This window comes from Oncorhynchus tshawytscha, linkage group LG01 (genome assembly GCF_018296145.1).
Source record: "Oncorhynchus tshawytscha isolate Ot180627B linkage group LG01, Otsh_v2.0, whole genome shotgun sequence".
Lineage (NCBI taxonomy): Eukaryota > Metazoa > Chordata > Actinopteri > Salmoniformes > Salmonidae > Oncorhynchus > Oncorhynchus tshawytscha.
Genome location: NC_056429.1, coordinates 1,324,735 through 1,339,122, shown reverse-complemented (window position 1 = coordinate 1,339,122; position 14,388 = coordinate 1,324,735). Strand labels below are relative to the sequence as shown.

The 14,388-nt window shown below is 43.2% G+C and overlaps 1 protein-coding gene across 2 annotated transcripts in view; it reads left to right on the top strand.

The window, feature by feature from the left end:
• Positions 1–2,957: 2,957 nt before the first annotated feature.
• stra6 (signaling receptor and transporter of retinol STRA6) overlaps positions 2,958–14,388 on the top strand; it is a 106,196-nt gene continuing 94,765 nt past the window's right edge. For both annotated transcript variants that reach the window (XM_042328897.1, XM_042328669.1), the window contains exon 1: positions 2,958–3,057. The gene's annotated coding sequence lies outside the window, so the exon portion shown is untranslated. The remainder of the gene's footprint in view (positions 3,058–14,388) is intronic.

Below are 14,388 nucleotides of genomic sequence, written 5' to 3'. Positions count from 1 at the left end.
GGGTCTAGGAGAGTAGTGGTGGTATTGGGTCTAGGAGAGGGTCTAGGAGAGGGTCAAGGAGAGTAGTGGTGGTATTGGGTCTAGGAGAAGGTCAAGGAGAGTTGTGGTGGTATTGGGTCTAGGAGAGGGTCTAGGAAAGGGTCATGGAGTGTAGTGGTGGTATTGGGTCTAGGAGAGGGTCTAGGAGAGGGTCAAGTAGGGTGTAGACCAGCCAGAGACATTTTAGACCAGCCAGAGACATTTCAGACCAGCCAGAGTCATTTTAGACCAACCAGAGCATTTTAGACCAGCCAGAGAAATTTTAGACCAACCAGAGACATTTCAGACCAGCCAGAGACATTTTAGACCAACCAGAAAATTTTAGACGAGCCAGAGACATTTCAGACCAGCCAGAGACATTTCAGACCAGCCAGAGACATTTTAGACCAACCAGAGCATTTTAGACCAACCAGAGACCGAGTAGACCAGTCAGTCACAGCGTATACAAAGCTGGTCACAGCGTAGACCTGCCAGAGATGGTGTAGACCAGCCAGAGATGGTGTAGACCAGCCCGAGACAGTGTAGACCAGCCAGAGACGGTGTAGCCCAGCCAGAGACGGTGTAGACCAGCCAGAGACGGTGTAGACCTTCCAGAGACAGTGTAGACCAGCCAGAGATGGTGTAGACCAGCCAGAGACGATGTAGACCTTCCAGAGACAGTGTAGACCAGCCAGAGACAGTGTAGACCAGCCAGAGACAGTGTAGACCAGCCAGAGACGGTGTTGACCTTCCAGAGACAGTGTAGACCAGCCTTCCACAATGTAGGCCAGTCACAGCGTAGACAAAGACAGTCAAAGCTGAAGGTGTGGACCTCAACCAGCCTGAAGGTGAACCTGTTCCAGGTGTGAACCTCAACCAGCCTGAAGGTGAACCTGTTGCAGGTGTGGACCTCATCCAGCCTGAAGGTGAACCTGTTGCAGGTGTGGACCTCAACCAACCTGAAGGTGAACCTGTTGCAGGTGTGGACCTCATCCAGCCTGAAGGTGAACCTGTTGCAGGTGTGGACCTCAACCAGCCTGAAGGTGAACCTGTTGCAGGTGTGGACCTCAACCAGCCTGAAGGTGAACCTGTTCCAGGTGTGGACCTCATCCAGCCTGAAGGTGAACCTGTTGCAGGTGTGGACCTCAACCAGCCTGAAGGTGAACCTGTTGCAGGTGTAGACCTCAACCTGAGTTGGTCTAGTTGACCACTGCGATTGACTGTCAACTGTACACCTGTGCTAGAGTGTTCTAGGAGAGGGTTCTCCTCGGTCAAGACCAGAACATTCCATCCCACCTGGTTTAACAGAATGTTGACCAACTCAACCACAAGATCCAAAACCTTCTCCTCCACTTTTACTCCTCTCCTGTGCTCTGCATTATAGTATAGAAGAGACGAGACGAGACCAGAGGAGACGAGAGAACACTTTTTTCTGTAAGACTGGCTTGTGTGATTGATCCTGAGAGTTATTATGACCACTGGAGGGATGTGTGATCTCTTGTTGCTGCAGCTAGAGACCAGGGCCAACGCTGCTGTGGTCTGGAAGGTAAACACATCATGGAATTTCACTAGCTGTCTCAGACAATGCTGGCTAAAGCAAATAGAATCATAAAACCAGCTCTGCTGTGTGAGTTCAACCACTTCCACAAGATACAGGGCCTTCAGGAAGTATTCACACCACTTGACTTTTTCCACATTTTGTTGTGTTACAGCCTGAATTTAAAACAGATTACAATTACATGTTGTGTCACTGGCCTACACACAGTACCCTACAATAAAATGAAAAGCTGAAATGTCTTCAGTCAATAAGTTTTCAACCCCTTTGTATAGCAAGCCTAAATAAGTTCAGTAGTGTGCTTAACAAGTCACATAATAAGTTGTATGGACTCTCTTGGTGTGCAATAATAGTGTTTAAAATCAGATCAAATTATATTTGTCTCCTGTGCCGAATACAAAGGGTGAAATGCTTTACTTATAAGCCCTTAACCAACAATGATGAGGGTTTATTTAAATAAGAAAAGACATTTGCTAAAAACATTTCTTAAAAATCGAATAACCTCAATAAAATAACCCAATATAATACACAGTGAATTTGTCCCAATACTTTTGGTAAAATGGTGACTATTTAATAAAAACAAACATTTATACGCACTATGCGCTTCAGCACTCGGCGGTCCCGTTCTGTGAGTTTGTGTGGTCTACCACTTTGTGACTGAGCCGTTGTTGCTCCTAGACGTTTCCACTTCACAATAACAGCACTTACAGTTGATCGGGGCAGCTCTAGCAGTGTAGAAATTTAAAAAACTGAATTGTTGGAAAGGTGGCATCCTATAATGGTGCCACGTTGAAAGTCACTGAGCTTTTCAAGTAAGGCCATGCTACTGCCAATGTTTGTCTATGGAGATTGCATGGCTGTGTCCTTGATTCAATACACCTGTCAGCACAGGTGTGGCTGAAATAGCCGAATCCACTCATTTGAAGGCATGTCCACATACTTTTGGCCATGTAGTGTACATTCCTTCGTCCTGCTGTACTTTCAACTGTTGTTGACTACATCCCAAACGGCACCCTATTCCCTATGGGTCCTGGTCAAAAGTAGTGCGCTCAATAGGGAATAGGGAGTCTTTTAGGACACAGGCGCTTGCCCAACGGCACAGAGCTAAGCTGTTGTGTCCCACTACAAGAAGATCGGTCAAAGTCCCAAAGAGATTACTGGACCTTCTCAGGTTCAGATAACATCAAGGCTCCATCCCAAATGGCACCCTATTCCCAATGTAGTGCACTACTTTTGATCAGAGCCCATAGGGTAAAGTAGTGCACTACACAAGGACTAGTGTGCCATTTTGGGACACCTCAGACGTATTGCTCTTGAAGGGGTTTTGTTTTGTGTATCTAATCATTGATTGGCTTTGCCATGTGGGAGTTGTTTGTCAGGCGTGGAGGATTTACCTCTTGGTCATATTAGGGATAATTATTTCATGCTGTCCAAACCAAGAGAACATCACAAGGGGGGAAGAGAGGGGTCCAGGATATTAAAAGGTAATTTCATTGACTATACATGATTCTATAGTAAACTTCATTCATTGCATTTTACTGTGTACAATGTCACAACTACAATATGGTTTCATATTCAAAGTTCAAATGATGTGTTTCTTTGGGACAAGGGCATGTCAGACATTTTATTTAATTCTCAGTGCAAATGGACTCTGAAAGTGTATCAATCAAAACTGCTTGTAATAAATCAGATACTATCCACTGCTACACAACTGTAGCCTATATTTAGATTAAATTCCAAGTGCAGGGCTGTTATGAAAGTGTGCCAACTTGATCTGATAAGAACAGTCTGTTAATGGCTCTTCGCCTCCTGTCTCATGCAGACTGGCTACACCTATTTCGTTTTTTTATAGGCTTCCGTTATGCTATTTCGAAATAGTTTTTGTAATTAAAAAACACAATTGGAGATATCAGTAGGATGTAATTATAACTTATAAAATAATACATATTTGATCACGTCTTTACCTTTCCCACGACTATAAAATGTTTGCTCTTATTTTCTTCCCAACGTGTAATTTGGTATGAGGCGCGCGCGGACCATCTCATTTACGCCTCTTTTACTACTTGTTCTGTATTCAGACCTTATTTCGGGTGAGATAATGGGATCATTTATTAACGTTTCAATTAGTCACAACATGCGCTGATGCTGTACTCCCGACGAGAAAATGCGCATCACAATTTAATGATCTCCATTTTTTTAAATCATGCATGGCAGAGCAGGCCTACTACAATTGAGATTACGATTCCATGTCATCAAAAAATAATTACTCAAATTGCAACATGTCTCTACTTGTGTGGGAAAGAGGGATTCATGTGAAAGCCAGGGTTCTATTTCCCTCAGGCAGCAGGACACAAATGGTTCCCTCACCTGTGTCGTGGACAGGAATGTGAGGCAGACAGGTGGCAAGCTGAAAGAGCCATTGTTACAGGGACGAGAGAGAGATCTGAGATCAAACCACAGGACACATCAAAGGCTCTGGAAGATGGTGTCTTTATCAAACATAATCCAGAATATTGTAGCGAACAGGAAGCGAACTCAGGTCTCTGGCATGAAAGTCCAACACCCTACACCACTTGGTGGGAATTGTAATGTGGCTCATATAGCGAGGATCGCTATAGAGAGCAGAGAGAGAGAAAGCCTTTGATAATGAAACCCTTTCTCTGTTGGCCTGACTGTACAAGCGTTAGTAATTATACAAAACGGGTTCAATTTAGTTTTCACTAATCTACAAAGGTAAATACCCTGACAATCGTATTAATAATAACCAAATACGTAGTGAGATAAGCCTACATCTGAATACCAATTTTATGTTAACGATACATTATGCCGTTACGAAACGCATTTTCTTTAGGGTGCTTATCCAATTCAACTCTGAACATGTTTGTTTTAATGAGAGGACAGCTGTTTCTGTCCCCTGTCTCATCCACAAGATGGACGTCTGATCTCCTGTTTTAATGAGAGGACAGATGGACGTCTGATCTCCTGTTTTAATGAGAGGACAGATGGACGTCTGATCTCCTGTTTTAATAAGAGGACAGATGGACGTCTGATCTCCTGTTTTAATGAAAGGGCAGATGGACGTCTGATCTCCTGTTTTAATGAGAGGACAGATGGACGTCTGATCTCCTGTTTTAATAAGAGGACAGATGGACGTCTGATCTCCTGTTTTAATGAGAGGGCAGATGGACGTCTGATCTCCTGTTTTAATGAGAGGACAGATGGACGTCTGATCTCCTGTTTTAATGAGAGGACAGATGGACGTCTGATCTCCTGTTTTAATGAGAGGGCAGATGGACGTCTGTTCTCCTGTTTTAATGAGAGGGCAGATGGACGTCTGATCTCCTGTTTTAATGAGAGGACAGATGGACGTCTGATCTCCTGTTTTAATGAGAGGACAGATGGACGTCTCCTCTCCTGTTTTAATGAGAGGGCAGATGGACATCTGATCTCCTTTTTTAATGAGAGGGCAGATGGATGTCTGATCTCCTGTTTTAATGAGAGGGCAGATGGACATCTGATCTCCTATTTTAATGAGAGGACAGATGGACGTCTGATCTCTTGTTTTAATGAGAGGACAGCTGTTTCTGTCGCCTGTCTCATCCAGAGTTGAAAAGCTTTGCTGTGTTAAACTGGGTGTCCCACTGACACCATGGAGACCGAGGAGGATGTTAAGGGGTTCCTAAGGGTTCACCAGAGACCCCGAGCAGGGGCCCTGACTGAGTGATGATGGTGAATATGAAGCCATTAGAAGGAGCATCTATCTTATAGACACTTCACTAGCCTTGAAGCCAAGCTGATACCAGGGTTAGGCTCTATTACAATCGGGGGAGGGAATTCAGGAAGAGATTTCAATTTAAAATTCAGAAGTTGATAAACCTTCTTAAAGAAGCCTTTTTTTAAATTATTGAATTGTTATTTGTGTTTACTTCCTGAATTGACCATTTTAATTGAGCCCAACCCTTGTTGATACAATAGTGAAATTGTGCCTGTCTGAATCCACAGCAGCACAGGGTCCATTTAAATCAGATTCCCTCTTATAGATAAAGCCTGGATCCTATTTAGTAGTATTGTGCCACATTGTCTTCAGGAGGTTTTTAACAGTGTGGCGCGTCTTCACTGCTATGAAAGGATGTCCCCTTAATGCTGAAAAAAACCTGGGGTTTATTATGGATCCCCATTAGTTCCTGCCAAGGCAGCAGCTACTCTTCCTGGGGTTTATTATGGATCCCCATTAGTTCCTGCCAAGGCAGCAGCTACTCTTCCTGGGGTTTATTATGGATCCCCATTAGTTCCTGCCAAGGCAGCAGCTACTCTTCCTGGGGTTTATTATGGATCCCCATTAGTTCCTGCCAAGGCAGCAGATACTTTTCCTGGGGTTTATTATGGATCCCCATTAGTTCCTGCCAAGGCAGCAGCTACTCTTCCTGGGGTTCATTATGGATCCCCATTAGTTCCTGCCAAGGCAGCAGCTACTCTTCCTGGGGTTTGTTATGGATCCCCATTAGTTCCTGCCAAGGCAGCAGCTACTCTTCCTGGGGTTTGTTATGGATCCCCATTAGTTCCTGCCAAGGCAGCAGCTACTCTTCCTGGGGTTTGTTATGGATCCCCATTAGTTCCTGCCAAGGCAGCAGCTACTCTTCCTGGGGTTTATTATGGATCCCCATTAGTTCCTGCCAAGGCAGCAGCTACTCTTCCTGGGGTTTATACAATAAAAATGGATCCAGATTTAACAACATATTACGTGTCTGGATCCCTCAGGCCAAGGCAGCAGCCCAAAATATCTACAACTTCCTGGGGTTTTAGTGCGTATATGTTCATGGATCCCCATGTGTGTTCCTGGGCCTAAGGCAGCAGCCCTACTCTTCCTGGGGTTTGTTATGGATCCCCATTAGTTCCTGTGGAAAAGAGTTCCAAGGCAGCAGCTACTCTTCCTGGGGTTTATTATGGATCCCCATTAGTTCCTGCCAAGGCAGCAGCTACTCTTCCTGGGGTTTGTTATGGATCCCCATTAGTTCCTGCCAAGGCAGCAGCTACTCTTCCTGGGGTTTGTTATGGATCCCCATTAGTTCCTGCCGAGGCAGCAGCTACTATTCCTGGGGTCCAGCAAAATTAAGGCAGTTTATACAATAAAAATAAAAAAATACAATAGATTGACAACAGATTTAACAACATATTACGTGTCTGCCCTCAGGCCCATACTCTACCCCAAAATATCTACAACTCAAAATCCATGTGTACATGTGTGTTTAGTGTTCCATGTAGTCATGTTCTATGTGTGTGTGGAATAGAGTTCCATGTAGTCATGGCTCTATTGTAATAGGTGTGTGTCTGGCTTCAATAGTTCCATGTCATGGCTCCATGAGTACTGTATTTTTATCTGTTTTTAAATGTGGAATAGAGTTACATGTAGTCATCAGCTCTACCTGTACTGTGGAATAGAGTTCCATGTAGTCATGGCTCTATGTAGTACTGTGGAATAGAGTTCCATGTAGTCATGGCTCTATGTAGTACTGTGGAATAGAGTTCCATGTAGTCATGGCTCTATGTAGTACTGTGGAATAGAGTTCCATGTAGTCATGGCTCTATGTAGTACTGTGGAATAGAGTTCCATGTAGTCATGGCTCTATGTAGTACTGTGGAATAGAGTTCCATGTAGTCATGGCTCTATGTAGTACTGTGGAATAGAGTTCCATGTAGTCATGGCTCTATGTAGTACTGTGGAATAGAGTTCCATGTAGTCATGGCTCTATGTAGTACTGTGGAATAGAGTTCCATGTAGTCATGGCTCTATGTAGTACTGTGGAATAGAGTTCCATGTAGTCATGGCTCTATGTAGTACTGTGGAATAGAGTTCCATGTAGTCATGGCTCTATGTAGTACTGTGGAATAGAGTTCCATGTAGTCATGGCTCTATGTAGTACTGTGGAATAGAGTTCCATGTAGTCATGGCTCTATGTAGTACTGTGGAATAGAGTTCCATGTAGTCATGGCTCTATGTAGTACTGTGGAATAGAGTTCCATGTAGTCATGGCTCTATGTAGTACTGTGCACCTTCCATAGTACTGTGCACCTTCCATAGTGGGGTATGTTGGGTGTCTGAGCTGTGTGCCAGTAGTTCAAACAGACAACTCAGTGATAACCTCTTTGTAGCATCTGACCACACGTCTGAACAGTAGTCCAGCTGCAACAAAACTAGGGCCTGTTGGACCTGCCTTGTTGATAGTGCTGTTGAGATTACTGCTGTAGGTTACTGTTGAGATTACTGCTGTAGGTTACTGTTGAGATTACTGCTGTAGGTTACTGTTGAGATTACTGCTGTAGGTTACTGTTGAGATTACTGCTGTAGGTTACTGTAGAGATTACTGCTGTAGGTTACTGTTGAGATTACTGCTGTAGGTTACTGTTGAGATTACTGCTGTAGGTTACTGTTGAGATTGCACTGCTGTAGGTTACTGTTGAGATTACTGCTGTAGGTTACTGTTGAGATTACTGCTGTAGGTTACTGTTGAGATTACTGCTGTAGGTTACTGTTGAGATTACTGCTGTAGGTTACTGTTGAGATTACTGCTGTAGGTTACTGTTGAGATTACTGCTGTGTAGGTTACTGTTGAGATTACTGCTGTAGGTTACTGTTGAGATTACTGCTGTAGGTTACTGTTGAGATTACTGCTGTAGGTTACTGTTGAGATTACTGCTGTAGGTTACTGTTGAGATTACTGCTGTAGGTTACTGTTGTTACTGCTGTAGGTTACTGTAGATTACTGCTGTAGGTTACTGTTGAGATTACTGCTGTAGGTTACTGTTGAGATTACTGCTGTAGGTTACTGTTGAGATTACTGCTGTAGGTTACTGTTGAGATTACTGCTGTAGGTTACTGTTGAGATTACTGCTGTAGGTTACTGTTGAGATTACTGCTGTAGGTTACTGTAGAGATTACTGCTGTAGGTTACTGTTGAGATTACTGCTGTAGGTTACTGTTGAGATTACTGCTGTAGGTTACTGTTGAGATTACTGCTGTAGGTTACTGTAGAGATTACTGCTGTAGGTTACTGGTGTAGATTACTGTAGAGATTACTGCTGTAGGTTACTGCTGTAGATTACTGTTGAGATTACTGCTGTAGGTTACTGTTGAGGTTACTGCTGTAGGTTACTGTAGAGATTACTGCTGTAGGTTACTGTTGAGATTACTGCTATAGGTTACTGGTGTAGATTACTGTTGAGATTACTGCTGTAGATTACTGTTGAGATTACTGCTGTAGGTTACTGTAGAGATTACTGCTGTAGGTTACTGTTGAGATTACTGCTAGGTTACTGTTGAGATTACTGCTGTAGGTTACTGCTGTGAGATTACTGCTGTAGGTTACTGTTGAGATTACTGCTGTAGGTTACTGTTGAGATTACTGCTGTAGGTTACTGTTGAGATTACTGCTGTAGGTTACTGTAGAGATTACTGCTGTAGGTTACTGTTGAGATTACTGCTGTAGGTTACTGTTGAGATTACTGCTGTAGGTTACTGTTGAGATTACTGCTGTAGGTTACTGTTGAGATTACTGCTGTAGGTTACTGTAGAGATTACTGCTGTAGGTTACTGTTGAGATTACTGCTGTAGTTTACTGTTGAGATTACTGCTGTAGGTTACTGTTGAGATTACTGCTTACTGTAGGTTACTGTTGAGATTACTGCTGTAGGTTACTGTTGAGATTACTGCTGTAGGTTACTGTTGAGATTACTGCTGTAGGTTACTGTTGAGATTACTGCTGTAGGTTACTGTTGAGATTACTGCTGTAGGTTACTGTAGAGATTACTGCTGTAGGTTACTGCTGTAGATTACTGCTGTATGTTACTGTTGGGATTACTGCTGTAGGTTACTGTAGAGATTACTGCTGTAGGTTACTGTAGAGATTACTGCTGTAGGTTACTGTTGAGATTACTGCTGTAGGTTACTGTTGAGATTACTGCTGTAGGTTACTGTAGAGATTACTGCTGTAGGTTACTGTTGAGATTACTGCTGTTACTGTTGAGATTACTGCTGTAGGTTGAGATTACTGCTGTAGGTTACTGTAGGGATTACTGCTGTAGGTTACTGTGAGATTACTGCTGTAGGTTACTGTAGAGATTACTGCTGTAGGTTACTGAGATTACTGCTGTAGGTTACTGTTGAGATTACTGCTGTAGGTTACTGTAGAGATTACTGCTGTAGGTTACTGTTGAGATTACTGCTGTAGGTTACTGTAGAGATTACTGCTGTAGGTTACTGTAGGTTACTGAGATTACTGCTGTAGGTTACTGTAGAGATTACTGCTGTAGGTTACTGTTGAGATTACTGCTGTAGGTTACTGTAGATTACTGCTGTAGGTTACTGTAGGGATTACTGCTGTAGGTTACTGTAGGGATTACTGCTGTAGGTTACTGTTGAGATTACTGCTGTAGATTACTGTTGAGATTACTGCTGTAGGTTACTGTAGAGATTACTGCTGTAGGTTAATGTTGAGATTACTGCTGTAGGTTACTGTTGAGATTACTGCTGTAGGTTACTGTTGGGATTACTGCTGTAGGTTACTGTAGAGATTACTGCTGTAGGTTACTGTTGAGATTACTTTTATACAAAAGTCTCAAAGTATCTGAAATGTATATTGTTGTCATGATGTTCTTCCTGTAACCTAAAACAGTTCTGATTCCACTAGCAGGGGTTTGTTAGCGTTCCAGATATATAATATGCCATTTAGCAGACACTTTTATCCAGAGTCTTGCGTACATGTGGTCCTGGAAATCAAACCCACTACCCTGGTATTGCAAGAGCCATGCTCTACCATCTGGGTTACAGAGGACCAAAGATGGCTGGAGATGGAGGCTAAAACATACCGTTCATGTTTGGATTGTTAAAGAAGGATTTGTAGAGGATCAGTGATCCAATCGCCTCCATATTGTCAAGGATCAGTGATCTAATCGCCTCCATATTGTCAAGGATCAGTGATCCAATCGCCTCCATATTGTCAAGGATCAGTGATCCAATCACCTCTATTTTGTCAAGGATCAGATGTCCAATCACCTCTATTTTGTCAAGGATCAGTGATCCAATCACCTCTATTTTGTCAAGGATCAGTGATCCAATCACCTCCATATTGTCAAGGATCAGATGTCCAATCACCTCTATTTTGTCAAGGATCAGATGTCCAATCACCTCTATTTTGTCAAGGATCAGATGTCCAATCACCTCTATTTTGTCAAGGATCAGTAATCCAATCAGCTTAATTTTTGTCAAGGATCAGTGATCCAATCATCTTTATTTTGTCAAGGATCAGTAATACAATCATCTTTATTTTGTCAAGGATCAGTAATACAATCATCTTTATTTTATCAAGGATCAGTAATCCAATCAGCCTCATTTTTTGTCAAGGATCAGTGATCCAATCACCGCTATTTTATCAAGGATCAGTAATATAATCATCTTTATTTTATCAAGGATCAGTAATACAATCATCTTTATTTTGTCAAGGATCAGTAATCCAATCACTGCTATTTTATCAAGGATCAGTAATATAATCATCTTTATTTTATCAAGGATCAGTAATACAATCATCTTTATTTTGTCAAGGATCAGTAATCCAATCACTGCTATTTTATCAAGGATCAGTAATATAATCATCTTTATTTTATCAAGGATCAGTAATACATCATCTTTATTTTATCAAGGATCAGTGATCTAATCACCTCTATTTTATCAAGGATCAGTGATCCAATCATCTTTATTTTTTTATCAAGGATCAGTAATACATCATCTTTATTTTTTATCAAGGATCAGTGATCTAATCACCTCTATTTTATCAAGGATCAGTAATACAATCATCTTTATTTTATCAAGGATCAGTGATCAATCATCTTTATTTTATCAAGGATCAGTAATACATCATCTTTATTTTATCAAGGATCAGTGATCTAATCACCTTTTTTATCAAGGATCAGTGATCCAATCACCTCTATTTTATCAAGGTGCTTCATTGATCAAATCACCTCTTGGAGTTTTATCAGTAACTCAGTGACACACACACACACACAACACACACACACACACACACACACACACACACACACACACATCTTGTCTCTGTTTCTGGTGCTTCATTTCAAAGGACCTGTTGGAGTTAGTAGTAAGTAGTAACTCTACACACACACACACACACACACACACACACACACACAAACACACACAAACACACACACACACACAAACACACACACACACACACACCTGATAGCTGTCTGGCATGATCAGGCCGGCATCCCTCTGATGTCATTCCAAGGCTTCATTCTTTGTTCAGCGACCTCTTTATTTGTCAGGCCTGTCTTTTCTTTGTTCAGGAGCTTATTTGGCCCCCTAGTCCAGACACTGGTGGCATCCCAAATGGCATCCTACCCCATATAGACTGCACTATTATTTACCAGAGCACTATGGGCCCTGTAGGGACTAGGGTGCCATGTGGGATACAGCCTCTGTTTTCTCAGGAGTGTTAGTACTTAGTAGGAGTGTTTTTCTTTTCAGTCTTTCACTGTAATCCTGTAATGAGTGAACCCCTGACGCGGAGATTGGGTTGCAAAACCAACCAGCATAGTCTCAACACACACACACACACACACACACACACACACACACACACACACACACACACACACACACACACACACACACACACACACACACACACACACACACACACACACACACACACACACACACACACACACAGGAGGTAGGTAACTGGCCTCTAAGTGTTACAATAGCTCCAGTACCCAACCGTAGGTCTCTCCTTCTGACACTGGTTCAGAAACACACTGTTCTACATATTCCATTCAACCTTTTCTGTCCACGGCTGTGTTCGTTAGGCACCAAATGGAAGAAAATGAACTGAAACAGGGAGGCACTAACTGGACATTATTCCAATTATTCCAATAAGAATATAACATCTGACTGTTCAGTAAGAACTGATTTTCCTTTTCTGTTGCAAGGCATTTGGCTTTTTCTGTTGCCTAGTTACACACAACCTATGACCTATGACAGCGTTGCTTTGTTGGCTCCTCCCCAAAATAAATGCTCTTGTCTTTACCTACAACGACTGACGGTTGGTAAATAGTTTCAGAACTATTCAACCTTGGGCAAATCCTTTGTTGAGGGAAATATTCCCTTCAGAGGTATTCAACCGAGGGTATAGTTTGTTGAGGGAAATATGTTGTTGTCTCACCTACCTATCTTAAGATGAATCCATTGATTCAGATGTATTCAACTGGGGGTACTGTAGGGAGTCAGTCAAAAAATACATAAATAATGTAAAGTGGAATAAAAAAAATGTATTTAAATGTTTTAATGAATATCACAACCAACAACAGAATAAACACATTTTTAATTACATACCTTTAGTAGAAAAGAGGGGAATATCTTCCTTCTAATGATTTATCCACTCCTAATTGGAGCCAATTACACTCACTGGAGTAGCCTGAAGACCCGACTGCCCTGACCTTAGCCTTTTATTCTCTAATTTGGTTAGGTCGGGGTGTGACTAGGGCGGGTAAATCTAGTTTTTGTATTTCTATGTTGGCCTGGTATGGTTCCCAATCAGAGGCAGCTGTCTATCGTTGTCTCTGATTGGGGATCATATTTAGACAGCCTTTTCCCACTGGGTTTTTTGTGGGATCTTGTTTTTGGTTAGTTGCCATAGTTTCACGTTTCGTTTGTGCTTTATTGTTTTTTTTGGTGCCGGTTCAGTGAATAAATATGTTGAACCACGCTCCACTTTGGTCCGACAATCCTTACAACGACATTCGTGACACCAACGTTGAATTCACAAACAGTGAAACCCAGGCTACCTAAGTATGATTCTCAATCAGAGACAACTAACGACACCTGCCTCTGATTGAGAACCATACTAGGCCGAACACAGAAAAACAACCTAGAAACACAAAACATAGAATGCCCACCCAACTCACGTCCTGACCAACTAAAACAAACAATTAACACAAGAACTAGGGTCAGAACGTGACAGTACCCCCCTTCAGGTGAGCGCCGTAACGAGCAGCCTGGTGACCTAGAGGCCAGAGAGGGAACACACATGACAGTACCCCTTCCCAGATGAGCGGCTCCTAACCGCAGGACGCTGACCAAAATGACGATCCTGGGGATCAGGAGCAGACCGGACAACTCTGCAGAGGCGAGGGAATCCTGTCAATCCGGCTGAGACACAGGAGAATGGCAACCTAGAGCACCGGAGAGAGCATACCTGACGGTACCCACTCTCCAGCATGTTCGGCTCCAGCCACAGGACGCCAATCCAAGAGACGATCCGGGGATCAGGAGCGGAACGGTCACACCTGCTGATGCGTGTGAACATGTCGCCGGCAAGGATGCTGGAACCTGACAGACTGGGAGCCAGGCGATCCGACTGAGGCACAAGAGCCTGACGAGCCAGTGGACACAGGGGAGCCAGGCGATCCGACTGAGGCACGAGAGCCTGACGAGCCAGTGGACACAGGGGAGCCAGGCGATCCGACTGAGGCACGAGAGCCTGACGAGCCAGTGGACACAGGGGAGCCAGGCGATCCGACTGAGGCACGAGAGCCTGACGAGCCAGTGGACAGAGGGGAGCCTGGCGATCCGAAGAAGGCATGAAAGCCCGACGTGCCGGCTGAGGCAGGGGAGCCTGGTCATCCAACTGAGGCATGAGAGCCTGATGAGCGGCGGAGGTAGGGGAGACTGGCAATCTGGCTGAGGCATGAAAGCCTGTAGCGGCTCCCAGACCCAACGTCATTCCACCTGACACACAAAA